Here is a 14,317-nt window from a genome sequence, read left to right as displayed (position 1 = left end):
TCTCTCGATACTGTGGAAGTTATTCCACTTGAGAGAAAAATACAGATCAACTTTGATCTTCGTAGAAATTCTTTTTGCAAACAACCTTTAACTATTTTTGGTCCTCCCTGGTACAAAAACTACCCACTTTACTTTCTTTATGTCATTGAAGAAAAAGGGGAACAACTCCTGCCACCTTTAAAACAAATTCGCTTTTTCAATGTTTTTTTTTACCTCCATACAACAATGTTATAATATGTCAAAATCAAGATATATTTTGTATTTTGTTTCCAAACATTCATTGTACAGACGAGATGTGTTCATAAAGTTGATTGTGCTTCTAACATTGTCCCCCTACGATTCTAATGCGGCGTATTTAATCAATAAAGTTTGTATTATTTTGTTCTGACTGGAAGCATACACTTCCATCCAAACTGACATCCACTTACATTCGCCTTTCGATAAGAGGATAATGAAATTGAAATGAAATTTTTCCTTGTTAATGCAGGTTCACGGAACAGTTCCCTCCGTTAATTAGGGTTCGAATCCCGAATGTTTGTCAGTACCGGACCTGCGCTTGTTGTCATCACGTGTGAGACATGTATCACTTCGGGCTTTCCTGTCACGTGAGCTCACACGCCATGGTATAACTAGAATAGCATTCACATGTGGCGTTGGAACCAACTCATTAAATTGTCTTTCCGTTCTCGTATGTGGACACGCATCCTGATACAGGAGAGCTGAACCCGTTTACTCTCAACTGTGATCCTTCTTCATCAATATTGCAAACATATCACTGGCCCGTCAGTACGCTAAAACGCATGACGCATTGTATACTCTCCAGGGAGTTGAGATTGCTAATACGATGTGCAGTTGATATTGACATCCAATGATCGAGGGAAAAAATACCAGCGCCTTGAGCATGCACTAGTGCGTGGATATGTGCGCTATATAAATATCCTATAATAATAATAATAACAAAATAATAATGACATTTGGGTGCAGTATTGCATTTGTCTCTTTCTATGAACTAGTTCCTCGATGTGAATCTATCTGTAATGGGTGACACGCCGTGCTCAACACAGAGACAACACACAGGACCCATTTTAAACATAGAATCCACATTTTATCGTCAAAGACATACATAGCATAAGTGAACATATTCCGAGTCAGACTATCCGGAGATGACAGGGGAAGCGGAAACCACATAGATACGCATGGAAATATACTTCTCTTCAAAAGTTTAGACTCTTTTACAACACTCACTATATGTTATGTATATATAGATGGTTACATCGAAGATTGATGTGCAAATATCGTGCATGGGAACAGCTGCGTTGTGGTGTAAAGTTTTGTTAAGAATTCGCCAGTTTTCACTGATTTTCATCATTTACTGAACTCATGACAATAATCTTTTCAACGTTACGAATTTGTTTTACAATACATCATTTCATGTGTAAACAGTACCTTTAAACAGTATGGCATATTTTGCAAAATTTAGTTTAGAACAGTTGCCTGAAGTAAGTGGCTATGTTTACACGAGTGAGTCTAAACTTCTGATGAGATATAATTCACGCAGAAATATAATTTAAACACTCTTGGTCAAGGTAAGGTTCGTTACAAAAATATTCTTGTTTTTCATGATTTATTATTGTTAGTGACGGGACTAAATCTTTAGTAGTTAACAGATCTATATAGGTTTCATTCTAGTACGACATTGTGTGATACTCGATTCTGATTGGCTGAGAGCTCATCAAAACCGTACTTAAATGGCAGTTTAAAGACCGCTAATTAAAGTGACCGATTCATCGTGTATGAATACAACGTACTCGTTGACCCTATTGTTTGTAAAGAAACATGTCGGACATCGGCAATTTCTATCTCGGCAGCATCTTCGGTGTTTTTGAAGTAAAAAGCGAATGGTTTGAAGAAACGCGTTCGGTTTTTAAATTACATTTAGCGGTCTTAAATCAACGATAAAGGACCGCAAAACTGAAAACAGAGTAGCTTTATCTTCTAATTATATTCCGCTTGAATTTTCCTGCTATTTGTATGCGTGCGTGCAATATTGTGAGCACAGGGCAAGTGTAATGTTGGTTTTACAGTGCTATAGTACTTAGACCACTCATATATCACCTCCACCCCGCAGTATGACATGGATACCGAGGGGCGGATACAGCTTTTTGAGAATGGGGGTTGCACAGTTCATTTTCACCCATTTTCACGAGAGAGAGAGAGGGAGGGAGAGGGCTGCACCCCATCTGGATCCGCCTACGGTACCCAACGCAATATTCTGACCTGAGCCGACCAGCACCTTTAGCCCCTAAATACGGAGTGCCAGCCAAGGTGAGGGAGTGAGTGAGTTTAGTTTTACGCCGCACAGAAATATTTCAGCTATATGGCGGCGGTCTGTAAATAATCGAATCTGGACCAGACAATCCAGTGATCAACAGCATGAGCGTCGATCTGCGCGATTGGGAACCGATGACATGTGTCAACCAAGCCAGCGAGCCAGACCACCCGATTCCGTTAGTCGTCTCATGCGACAAGCATGGGTTGCTGAAGATCAATATTCTAACTCGGATCTTCACGGGTGCCAGTCAAGGTAACAATAAGTGTCTCTGAACGTCTTTTGACACGAAGCGTCCAGGGGATCGAACCGCCCACCATCCGCTCACATGGCAGACGCCAGGTTCTCTGCGAAATTACAAAAAGCATGACTTGCCCGAAAATGTTGCATACACTAGAAAAAAACGAATTGTATCCTTTCTGGACAGTGTTTTAATTTTTCTTGACGTTTATGGACGAGAGGAGCACGAGGAACAAAGCAATTAAAAATGACTTATCCTCTGCAATCGAACACATCACTTTTACACGACATTCACACAAATATACGGCTGTGCAATATATGAACCTGAAGTGGGGTCCAAATAACAGACTGGCATCTACTCACCTAAGATTGAACCGGAATACATGATAACAGCATACAGACAAAACTTGCAAATTAATTTCAAACACTCTATTATGCAGACAAAATCCAAACAAGGACCCTCCCAAACAGACACAATCACAATCAAGGTCTTACTGAGCACTGAACGCGAGGAGAGTCGTTGGATGTAGTTTTCAAACTGAAAGCCGAAACCGAGGCAAAAAATTATTTGCTTCCGTAACAACGCCAAGCAACCCGAAGAAATTGGACAAGCGCTGTAATTAGCAGTGATTACTAATTTAGTAATTCAGGTTCGCCTGTTGGCTCGCGCTGCAAACTTTGCGCCTTTTATTGTTTAACTAGACAAGAGCCCAGTGAGTATTTTTCTCAAGGCAGTTAATACAATGCTAATTGTGGGATTTTTATGGGAGTGGAACTGGGTGAAGATGTGTTATCAAAGGGATCGTGCTATTTACGTGATGGTGTGGCGGGGTCGTAGTTCTCAACCCTTTAATCTGTGTAGCTTGGCTCATGAATAATCCATGGCGATCATTGCTACTGTCTTCTTAGGGAGCTGTCACGAATGAAAACAAATCGAAACACTGTCAGGCAATCTAATTTTGAAAAGAGATACACTATTTATCTGATGATGATTACAGAATAGCAATGTTTAAATTTTGTTATCGTCACCTAAAATTTGAAGACATATTTGTTTTTGTCGCTTTTTTTCAGTTCTGTAAATTCTGTCTGTAGGTACACGAAATTAAACGATAAAACATGTATGGAGAAATACAGCAACCTAGTGGCTGGAGGTGTAATAAATAATAGTTAATGGTCGATATCTTTCATAATTTCCTTATGTTATCTAAGGTAATGTATCTCATTATGGCGCAAACAGTTTACTTTCATATGTTACTTATATGTTGAAACCTTTAATCATTTAAGTTTAATATGCATTAAATAAGTTAGTGTTTGTGATTTAGACTGCTTATATCAATATTCCAGCAATATGGCATCGGGGACACTAGAAATAAGCTTTACATACTCGACGCACGTGAGATATCGAACCATAGCATTCGCTCGTCACACCGAAGACCCGGGTTCGATTCCCTACGTGGGTACAATGTGTGAAGCTCATTTCTAGTGTCCCCCGCCGTGATATTGCTGGAATATTACTAACCTCACTCACTCACTCGTGCACATGAGGGTAAATGTGTGCTTGAATCTGTGTTTGGCATTGTGATACCTTGAGCCCCTCACACAATCTTCTTCCAGACGAGCTTACGCACAGCCCAAGTGAGAATGATGATGATGATGATGTTGATGATAAATGATGCTTATGATGTTGTTGATGATAGATTATGATGGTGATGATAACGACGACGAAATATTAAGATGATGATGGTGGTGGTGGTGATGATGACGATGATGATGATGATGGTGGGGATGGTGATGACGGTGATGATATATGATGATAATGACGACGAAATATTGAGATGATGATGATGGTGGTGATGATGATGATGATTGAGTGAGTGAGTTTAGTTGTACGCCGCACTCAGCAATATTCCAGCTATATGGCGATGGGTGATGATGATGACGACGACGACGAAATATTTTCGCTAAGTCAGAGACAAAAGTTTGTACCCCGAGGAGTTTCTGTTGTTGTTTTTTCAACACTGGCGGTCCTCAACGTCATTAGTTGCTTGTGTTTCCTTGCCTGTTGGCTGATAGTCGACGGGTGACAACCAGCAGTTGAGGAGACCCCTTATTTGCTCATCAACAACGAAATCAGTTGATTTTCCAAGTTAACGAGTTGTAAGGATAGTTTACTGAAACTTAGACATGATGCCCGCCTTTGATCTTAGCATCTTAAGTCAATGTATAGTTCTCCGGTGGGTCAAAATATCATACATACAGAATTATGATATAAATATAAATGGCTATATATGGGTTACACATAATAGATGTTGCGATACTTCTCCCCATGTGTATATATCCCCATCAAATGTATATAAAGCAATTAGATTTTTTATCTAATCCAGCTATAAAATCAAAGAAGAACTGAATTTGTAAAACGAAAAAGAAAACGGTTAAAAATCTCCAAACCCCTCGTGTTTCTGCATGTTGTCACGTCAGAGCAAACAAACACGTCGATGAGTCCTTAAACCTACTCTGAGCTCGCGTCTACTGAAATATAACAACATGGTGCATGGATTAACGGCGAGGTGGACGCCGAAATGCCACCGACGCAAGTCAAAGAGTATGTTTTGCTCACTTCTCCCTTCATAAAAGTGGCATCGAGTTTGCCATTTGCTTTAACCCACTCCTTGCAATGGCTTCTAAGTGAGGGTGTTATGCAGAGAAAAAGGTCATGCGATGTTCCGGAATCCGAGTGTCTGCGGTCTCGTAAACAACCAGGATAGATCGGGGCCTACTTATTGGTCACGGGTATCAGCTGTGTCTTGTGTGAGGTCATAACAGGGAGGGTGGGGATGGGTGGAGTTCTCACGCCTTCTTGAAAAAACCCAAAACAACAGAAACTACTCGGGGTACAAAATTTTGTCTTTGATTTAGCGAAAATATTTCGTCGTCGTCGTCGTGACAACTCCTGGGGTGGGGTGGGTGGGTGGGTGGGTGGGTGGGATACAGCCCTTCTCAGAACCATAAGACTTCATCCGTTCATGTCAGGTGGCGTGATAAAAACAGGGTTCCTTCAACAGATGGCTATAATGAGTGTGTCAGTTCATGTTTACGCCGCTTTTAGCAATAGTACCACAATATCACGGCGGGGGTCACCAGTAATGGGTTTCACACATTGTACCCATGTGGGGAATCGAACCCGGGTCATCGGCGTGACGAGCGAACGCGTTGACCACTATGTAACCCTACCGCCCCAGATGGCTAGAGCAAAGCGACCTATCAGACGTTCGTTGTTATGTTGACACATGTCATCGGTTCCCAATTAAGCAGATCGATACTCATGCTGTTGATCACTGGATTGTCTGGTCCAGACTCGATTATTTACAGACCGCCGCCATAAACCTGGAATATTGCTGAGAGCGGCGTAAATCTAAACTCACTCACTTTCCTTTTACTTTTAGATTTGATATTGAATTATTCCTCGAGGGTCAGTTTATCCAGATACATGTAGTAAGGAAAACTGAGGTTTGGATAAGTTCCTTTGCTATGGCTAATGTTAACATATTGATGCTATAAAAATGTGACGTGCTGCTATACTATGCAAAACATGGCAAAAGGCTACAGTTAAATGTACTCCTTTTGGAACACGTTATCAGTATATGAAATCTTTACATCAAACATACACGGGTCCATGATAGTGGCAGTGTACATGTGTTAAAATATAGGTGGTGCATCACCTTTCTTTCATAGTCGGGGCAGTGGGGTAGTCTAGCCATTAAAGCGTTCGCTCGTCACGCCGAAGAACCGGGTTCGATTCCCAACATGGGTACAGTGTGTGAAACCCTTCTCTGGTGTCCCCCGCCGTGATATTGCTGGAATTTTGCTAAAAGCGGCGTACAAATATAGTGACTCACTCACTATAGCCATCTGTTGAAGGAACCCTCCCTCCCTCCCTCCCTCCCTCCCTCACTCACTCACTCACTCACTCACTCACTCACTCACTCACTCACATAAAGTTTAAAACACACATATGTTATCTGGAGGTTAAGCCGTTAGCTTGCACCATCAATGGTAAAGGTACACGACTGCGGGGAATCGAACCAAAGGCTATGCTCGTGCCGCGCGACAACTACACCCTCTTGCCTATGTGCGTTCCACGCAAACACTAAACCCTTTTTCCTACCCGGTCAAATGGTACCGACACGAACCCTACCCATTACAGACAAGATGAGAGATTAATGCATCCAGTTTCAATTGTAGTTAATGAATATTTGTAGATTCATCACGCAATTCTGTCTCAGTGGTATTTCACCAGTGACTTCGAATACTGACCGACATTCTATCTGATGTGTCGTTTGCCATTTTCTATGTGTTCCTCAAACTACTAACATCTATATAATTGAACGTATTTCTAAAATGTATTTTCAACATAGAAACTACAAATACAATGTACTGACATGTATGTACCTATACACATATAATCTCAAGACTGACAACATTCGTGTTAAGCAGCCAGAATTTACGAACATTATGTTTCATAATGTTGTAGTAACTTGGCATGCCCAATTAAACATGCAAGTACAAATGGACCTATTTTCCAGATCTAGATGCATTTACATAAACTGAAGGGCAAAAAGAAGGTATACACCTAACAAATTTGGTGAAATACTAAAAACTCCCCGAAACACTGAAAACATAAGGTCCACACCACAACAGCGATCTCCATCGAGCAGCCATTTCTTGTCTGTTTATGTATCGGCCAAAATAAATGTTTATACCTTCTGTGGTCAGTTTATTTATTCAGTCCTACATGCATACACATTGCACACATATATACACGTGTTGCATGTATATGATTCATATGACAAATTTGTACTAATTATAATGCTTGATATCACTCCACCAAAAGCGGTAGGACTGAAGAGCAGAATATATTAACGTAACAGCAGCTGGTACAGCCTACACCTTGTGTACTCGGTGCCACACTGGATTCCACTTGTCTGAGTGAGTGAGTGAGTTTGGTTTTGCGCCGGTTTTAGCATATTTTCAGCAACATCACGGCGAGGGACACCAGAAATGGGCTTCACACAATGGGGGGAATCGAACCTGTGTCTTCTGCGTGACGAGCTAACGCTTTAACCACTAGGCTACCCCACCACCCTACACTTGTCTATTAGGCAGACCTGGCAATGAAGAATATTTCGAATAGTCACTTCTACACTATACACTTTGATTGTCGAAATTCCGGTTTTCCCGAAGCAAAAAACTTGGTCCCATCATATTCCTTCTTTAATCACCTTTTCGGTTGTGTCGAACGTCGAATAACTCGAAGTATTTACGTAGGTCTCTTCAGCTTTTATACAAAGGTGTTTGACTGTAACTATATGAGTATTAACTGCAAGATAACCGTGAGATAACAGTGAAGGCATGCCGTGACATTACATTGTTTATTTCATTAAGTAACAACTCATATTGGTACATGGACTTACACAAGAGGGTCGATTTTATAACAGAGGAACTTTCAAGTGTAAAAAACTATATATAAGTTTACAGGAAACGTATCAACTCAGCAATCTGGGATTACCTTTCTACTCTAACGCCATCTTCCCTCGTTATTATTGCCAATACCTTAATAACCTTTGGCCTTTACACAGCATACATTAAGTGAGTGAGTGAGTGAATTTAGTTTTACGCCACACTAGGCAATATTCCAGCTATATGGCGGCGGTCTGTAAATAATCGAGTCTGGACCAGGCAATCCAGTGATCAATAGCATGAGCATCGATCGGCGCAATTGGGAACCGATGACAGTAAATTAAGAAAACAAAGTGAAGGGAACTGAGTAGCAGAAAACATTAGGCACTGTGTCCTCACTACAAGGCATTTTAACTCCATTAGGTATAATAGAAAGAAGAACAAATAAAAATTGTGAATTGATCCATTCCTTATTCTAATTTCTAACCTGCACTCTGACGTGTGTGCCATATGGAGGATACCCTGTTACTGAAAAGTTTGTTCGGAGACATTAGGCTTGGAATGTTTTTTTTGTCTTAGCTTCCGTAGACAGTTTGTTATGTGATTTCAGTTAAAGTATATACTGGGTCATTAGAAATCCTTTTAAAACCAAGAATAACCCTTTGATAATTGATGTCTGTCAATATAATTGTATGTATATAATTGCATGCATGAATTATTGATAATTAAGTCGCTTACGAGTTCAATTTTCCAGAACTGATTGTCAAATGCTTCCCGTTCTCATTTCACCATCAGTAAACTACTTTACATGGGGTTTCAAGTAAGTAGATAATACATGGTTGGTTGTTTCATATACTGTAACATGTGAAGTCTGAATATGATATACAGAGTCGTGTCGTTTTTGTAATAGTAAGGGAAGTAACTCTTGCTTGAACTTGGGTCTTGATTCAGTAGTCCGGACTATTCGAAATCCGGACGAATTTGCTGAGAAACGCAACCGTCCGGATTAACGAGGCTTCACTGTACTGTAGATGGGAAGTATATTTGTAATGTACAATGTATAATGTATAAAGTTTCGTCTTCCTTTTCTGCAGAAGCTGCGGCGGCTGAGTGGGTTAGAATGCTAACTTTGTGTGCCGAGGATAACGTGCCTTGCTCTGTCAGGATGGGGCCCAGCCAAACAAGAGTACAAGAAGTATCTGTACTTTACTGAGAAAGTGTGATCCCGAATATAACATGTGTTAGTTTGTTATTTTGTTGAATTCTGTAAAATTCAGCTGTAACAGTTGCCGTGGTGTAGTGGTTAGAGCGTCCGCCCGGAGAGCGGAAGGTCGCGGGTTCGACCCCCGACCGCGTCATACCAAAAGACGTTAAAATATGGTACTTGTTGGTCCCTGCCTGGCGCTCGGCATTAATGGGTACAACAAGGACTGGTCGGCTCGGAGTCAGTATAATGTGTCTGAGTGGGGTATTCATGCTTCACTGCGGCATGGTATCTCAGTGGGCTAGCACTATAAAACCAGCTTAAGTCTGGGCTAGTACAAGCAGCCGCACCTACACATACACATGCATGCACGTCGTCATATGAGCGAAATATTCTCAAGCACGACGATAAACCCAATTTCACCTCACCTCACCCAGTTTCTGTTTCTGTGTTATTTATCATAAATCTGATCAGCAAAGTAATGTTGTTTAAGTCCGGACCAGAAATATTCTAGCTACATGACGGCAGTCTGTAAATAATCGAATCTGGACCAGACAGTCAAGTCTTTGGTGTTAAGTAACATCGATCTAATTCAGAACCGATGGCATGCATCGACCTTGTCAGAAAGCCTGACTACTAGTTCCCGAGAGTCGTCTCTGACGACAAAAGTTGCTGAAGACCAATTCTAACCCGGATGTTCACGGGTCAGTTGCGCTAAATCAACAGCCCTGTCTTGTCAGTTTCAAATTGCACAACTCGGGAAGCTGGTGAACGTGATACGAATAAAATAGGTTTTACGGTAATACTGACGTCAGAGGGACATCAAAAACGTATTTGTTGAGCCGACGGGAGCTGCAGGTGACGTTTTTCAGATATTCCAAGCTCGTTGACGTCACTCGTGTCGCATGAAGAGCACCTGCTTGATTGACGTGAAAATGCACCATGTGAAATTCACATGGGTGGTAATTACAATATGGCAGATTTTCGCACGGTACATCTGCATGGGTGTATAGAACAAATATCCAGCATCCCCTCTGGATCCGCCCCCCCTTGTCCTGAAAGTTTATTAAAGGATCAATGGAATCCTCGTGAAAATGAAGTGTGCATTACACACACACACACACACACACACACACACACACACACACACACACACACACACACACACACACACACACACACACACACACACACACACACACACACACACACACACACACACACACACACACACACTTCTCAAAAAGCTGTATCCATCACTGAACATAGTAAGAAATAAGCATGATGAGCCACATTAGTAACTTTAGTGAAACTTACCTGTGAGGTGGTCTATGAGTGAGGGACACGTTTTACTGTATACGTTTGTACTGCATAAGACACCTGTCATACGAGGCGTTGGGTTAGCTTATGTTTAAAGCGTTCGTTCTCCACGCCAAAGACCCGGGTTCGATTCCCAACATGGGTAAAATTCTTGAAGACCATTTCTGCTGTCTCCCGTCGTGATATTGCTGGAACATTGCTAAAGACGGCGTAAAACTCACTCACTCACTTAAGGTCGTATTAAGTTCCAAATGAGATAAAATCGCTAGGGTTTGTCGACTACAGATCGTTGTTATTTCATTTCAATTACATTTTTTTAAAGAAGACAATTTGTTTAGGGCCCATAACAGAATTCGTTCAGGGATTTAAGTTAAACATATTTACGTCAATTTTTTTTATTTTGCATGGATGTCAGCCGCCCACTCCTCCCCAAAGTACTTAGTACTCTGGCGCTTCTGCAAAGCCTCTATAGCTTAGCAATACCACAAGTCATTGCACATTAGAAAAAACCCAAACAATTACAATAAAACAAATATAATTTAAAGTGGAATGTTCATGGATCTTCTGTTTTAAACTCTAACGACTTCTAAGTCCATTTGTTCATACAGGCATTTCCCTACAAATTGAAAACTGCCATATGCCTGGGTAGTCAATATATCAGCAAAAGTGATTTAGGGAATATTTTCTGAATGGATTTGCTGTTTTAGTGGCCCTAGCTTCACTCGGTTAAGCAAGGAAGGTCTCCAAATATCATTTCGAGGTCTGCTGTGAAACACTAGTGTTAGTTCATCAATGTGATCTGATGTATGTGTTAAACGTAGACGTGTTTAGATATACTCCAACACGAGTCATGTCGCCGACTGTCATGCTGCTCACAGTCATTGCGGCCATGGTATCTCTGGGTTCTGGAACACGGTTTGTTGATTGGCGACAAGGGTCACGTGACATATTCACTGACCGGACGACATATTTCACGAGTAGATCCAAAATATGCAGCTTGATTCAATGCATCGTCTCCTGTACTTCGGACACGACGTGCGCAGTCGCACTGCACGGCTACAGCGATGGTATCTGTCACCTGATGACGATTTCCTCACAGGGGGTGACGCTACCTCGGATGCTATCATCCCATCAACGATTCTACACAAGAAGGCATACGCCCAAGCATGATACGACAGAAAGGATATCTCTGGCAAAAAGCCGAACTCCTCCCTTTAAGACGGTTAAGAAAAGAATCGATAGTCTGGAAACTTCATTGAAGCCATTTACTGGTGAAAACATGACTGTAAATACGACATTAGACACAATAGCGATTCGTTCAACTCTTGTCGGAAACGAAAGTGTAGTCAGCAAACGGATGGCTGTATTCAAATCACGTGATGGTTCGTCTGTTCCAGAAAACGTAACAACCAAAGGGGAGACCACTCGAGACGTACCAATGTCAACCATAAAGCCGAATCGTTTTCCTCTAATTCCTGGAAACAAGAGTGGAATCGGGTCACTGGTACTCAAGAAAAGGGTTACTTCATACAAGCCACGTGGGGGGATGTTTAACCATGACAAAATCACGACCAAAGGGGAGACAACTCGAGAAGTGCCGACACTAAGTGCAAAACCTATTAGACCACGTGTCGGAAACTCATCTAGATGCACGTGTACATTTCCGGTGTGTCCAAACGACCGGTCACAAGGGCGCCCACAAAACATCGTTACTCAGCACTATAGGAGGGAAAGGTCATTTTTAAAAGCGTATGACTTTGAAAAGAAATCTTTTACAACCCTCTTCGAAGTACCCGAATCCCGGAATATTATATTGGATCTTGCAGTAGACTCCATCAGGAGCATCATCTATGTGATGTCCATGGACAACGCAGTTACTTCATCGTGCTCAGACGGAACCCAGGGGACGTTCATCGCAGCCGCGGATCAGTTTGTATTGGACCGCCAGAGAAATATCTTCATCTACACGAAGAAACAAACTGGACGGGACGTAATCAAAAGTAAGTCATTTGATACTCAAAAAGACAGGGTCCTCAAAAAGGTTAGATGGAACTTCGTTATCTCAGCACTTGAATTGGATTCATCGGCAGCCGTGTTATATTGGAGCAACGGAAATGTCGTCATTGGTTGCAAGTACTGGAATGCTAGCTGTAAGGCTTCTCGGATCGCTACTTTTAAACATGGACCAGACCTTGCTTTCAGTTCCAATCTGAAAATGTTCCTTTTTTGTGGCAAACGTCTGAAAGGTTTGTATGGACAGGGACTCACGAAGAAGAGAAGGGAACTTTTGAGTAAATGTAAAGGTAAGTATCTTTGTATGTTTGGTGGAGAGATTCGCGATGACGCATTTATGTTATGTTCGCATAATGATCGCTCTTCTATTAAGTTTGTGTCAAAAACATCTCCAAGAAAAAGAATTAGCGTACCAAGCGCCACCATTTATGTAGGGTGAATCCTTTAGTTGGTCAGAAACATTACTGATAGCTTCATTTGTTTAAACAAATATTTTTTTTCTTGAATTCAATTAGAGATATCTTGAAATGAATTGAAGATATCTTGAGAGGAATTTCAGATCTCTCGAATAGTGAAAATTATAGATAATGACTTTAGTATATGATGACACTACTGTATAAATTATCTTAAGATATTTTGAAATGAATTTAAGATATCTAGAATTTATGTTTAATATTGCTGTGCACAATATGATGGTATTTTTTGGTTCGTTTTTAAAAATGTTTTTTAACACATTTAGAGATATCATAAAATATTCTCGGGATATCCCGGCTGCATATACATATATAAGATTCTTTGGATATCAGAAATTAAATAAATATATTGTCAGTTATCAGTATCTATATGGTACACCTGTCCATGTTGTATTAAGGTAGTTATTATATGGTACACCTGTCCATGTTATATGAAGGTAGTTATATGGTACATCTGTCCATGTTGTATTCAGGTAGTTATTATATGGTACACCTGTCCATGTTGTATTAAGGTAGTTATATGGTACATCTGTCCATGTTGTATTAAGGTAGTTATATGGTACACCTGTCCATGTTGTATTAAGGTAGTTATATGGTACATCTGTCCATGTTGTATTAAGGTAGTTATTATATGGTACACCTGTCCATGTTATATGAAGGTAGTTATATGGTACATCTGTCCATGTTGTATTCAGGTAGTTATTATATGGTACACCTGTCCATGTTGTATTAAGGTAGTTATATGGTACATCTGTCCATGTTGTATTAAGGTAGTTATTATATGGTACACCTGTCCATGTTGTATTAAGGTAGTTATATGGTACATCTGTCCATGTTGTATTAAAGGTCACATAAACCCTAGGGGGTACAAATACATAAATCACTAACTGGCATCGTTATAAATGAAACCCCGTCATTAAAACTACTCATTTCGACCTTTAATTGACTTAAATCGACCTTTTTGACAACAGTGCACAATTCTCACCCGCGAACGAAATTTCAACCAATCAGAGCGGCGCGCCTCTGTGACGTCATATGAGGAATAGCTTTGAGGGCCGATGCAGAATTCATCTACATTTTAGGGGTTAAATTATCTTGTTTACAGGCTTGTATAAACCTGAAATCGTGACAATTGTTGTGGAAAATGAAAGCTATATGTTCTCACATTCTACTGTCATTTAATTTTGTCTCCTGCTTTGCCTAGTTTCCGAGTTACAACTTGTTTTCATAGACGATTCTGTCAAAATCGATTGGTGTCGTTAGGCCCTATTTGTATAATGA

The sequence above is a fragment of the Haliotis rubra genome, unplaced genomic scaffold, assembly GCF_003918875.1.
Source record: "Haliotis rubra isolate DU_JTF1 unplaced genomic scaffold, ASM391887v1 Scf390, whole genome shotgun sequence".
NCBI lineage: Eukaryota > Metazoa > Mollusca > Gastropoda > Lepetellida > Haliotidae > Haliotis > Haliotis rubra.
Note: the sequence above shows the minus strand (reverse complement) of the source record.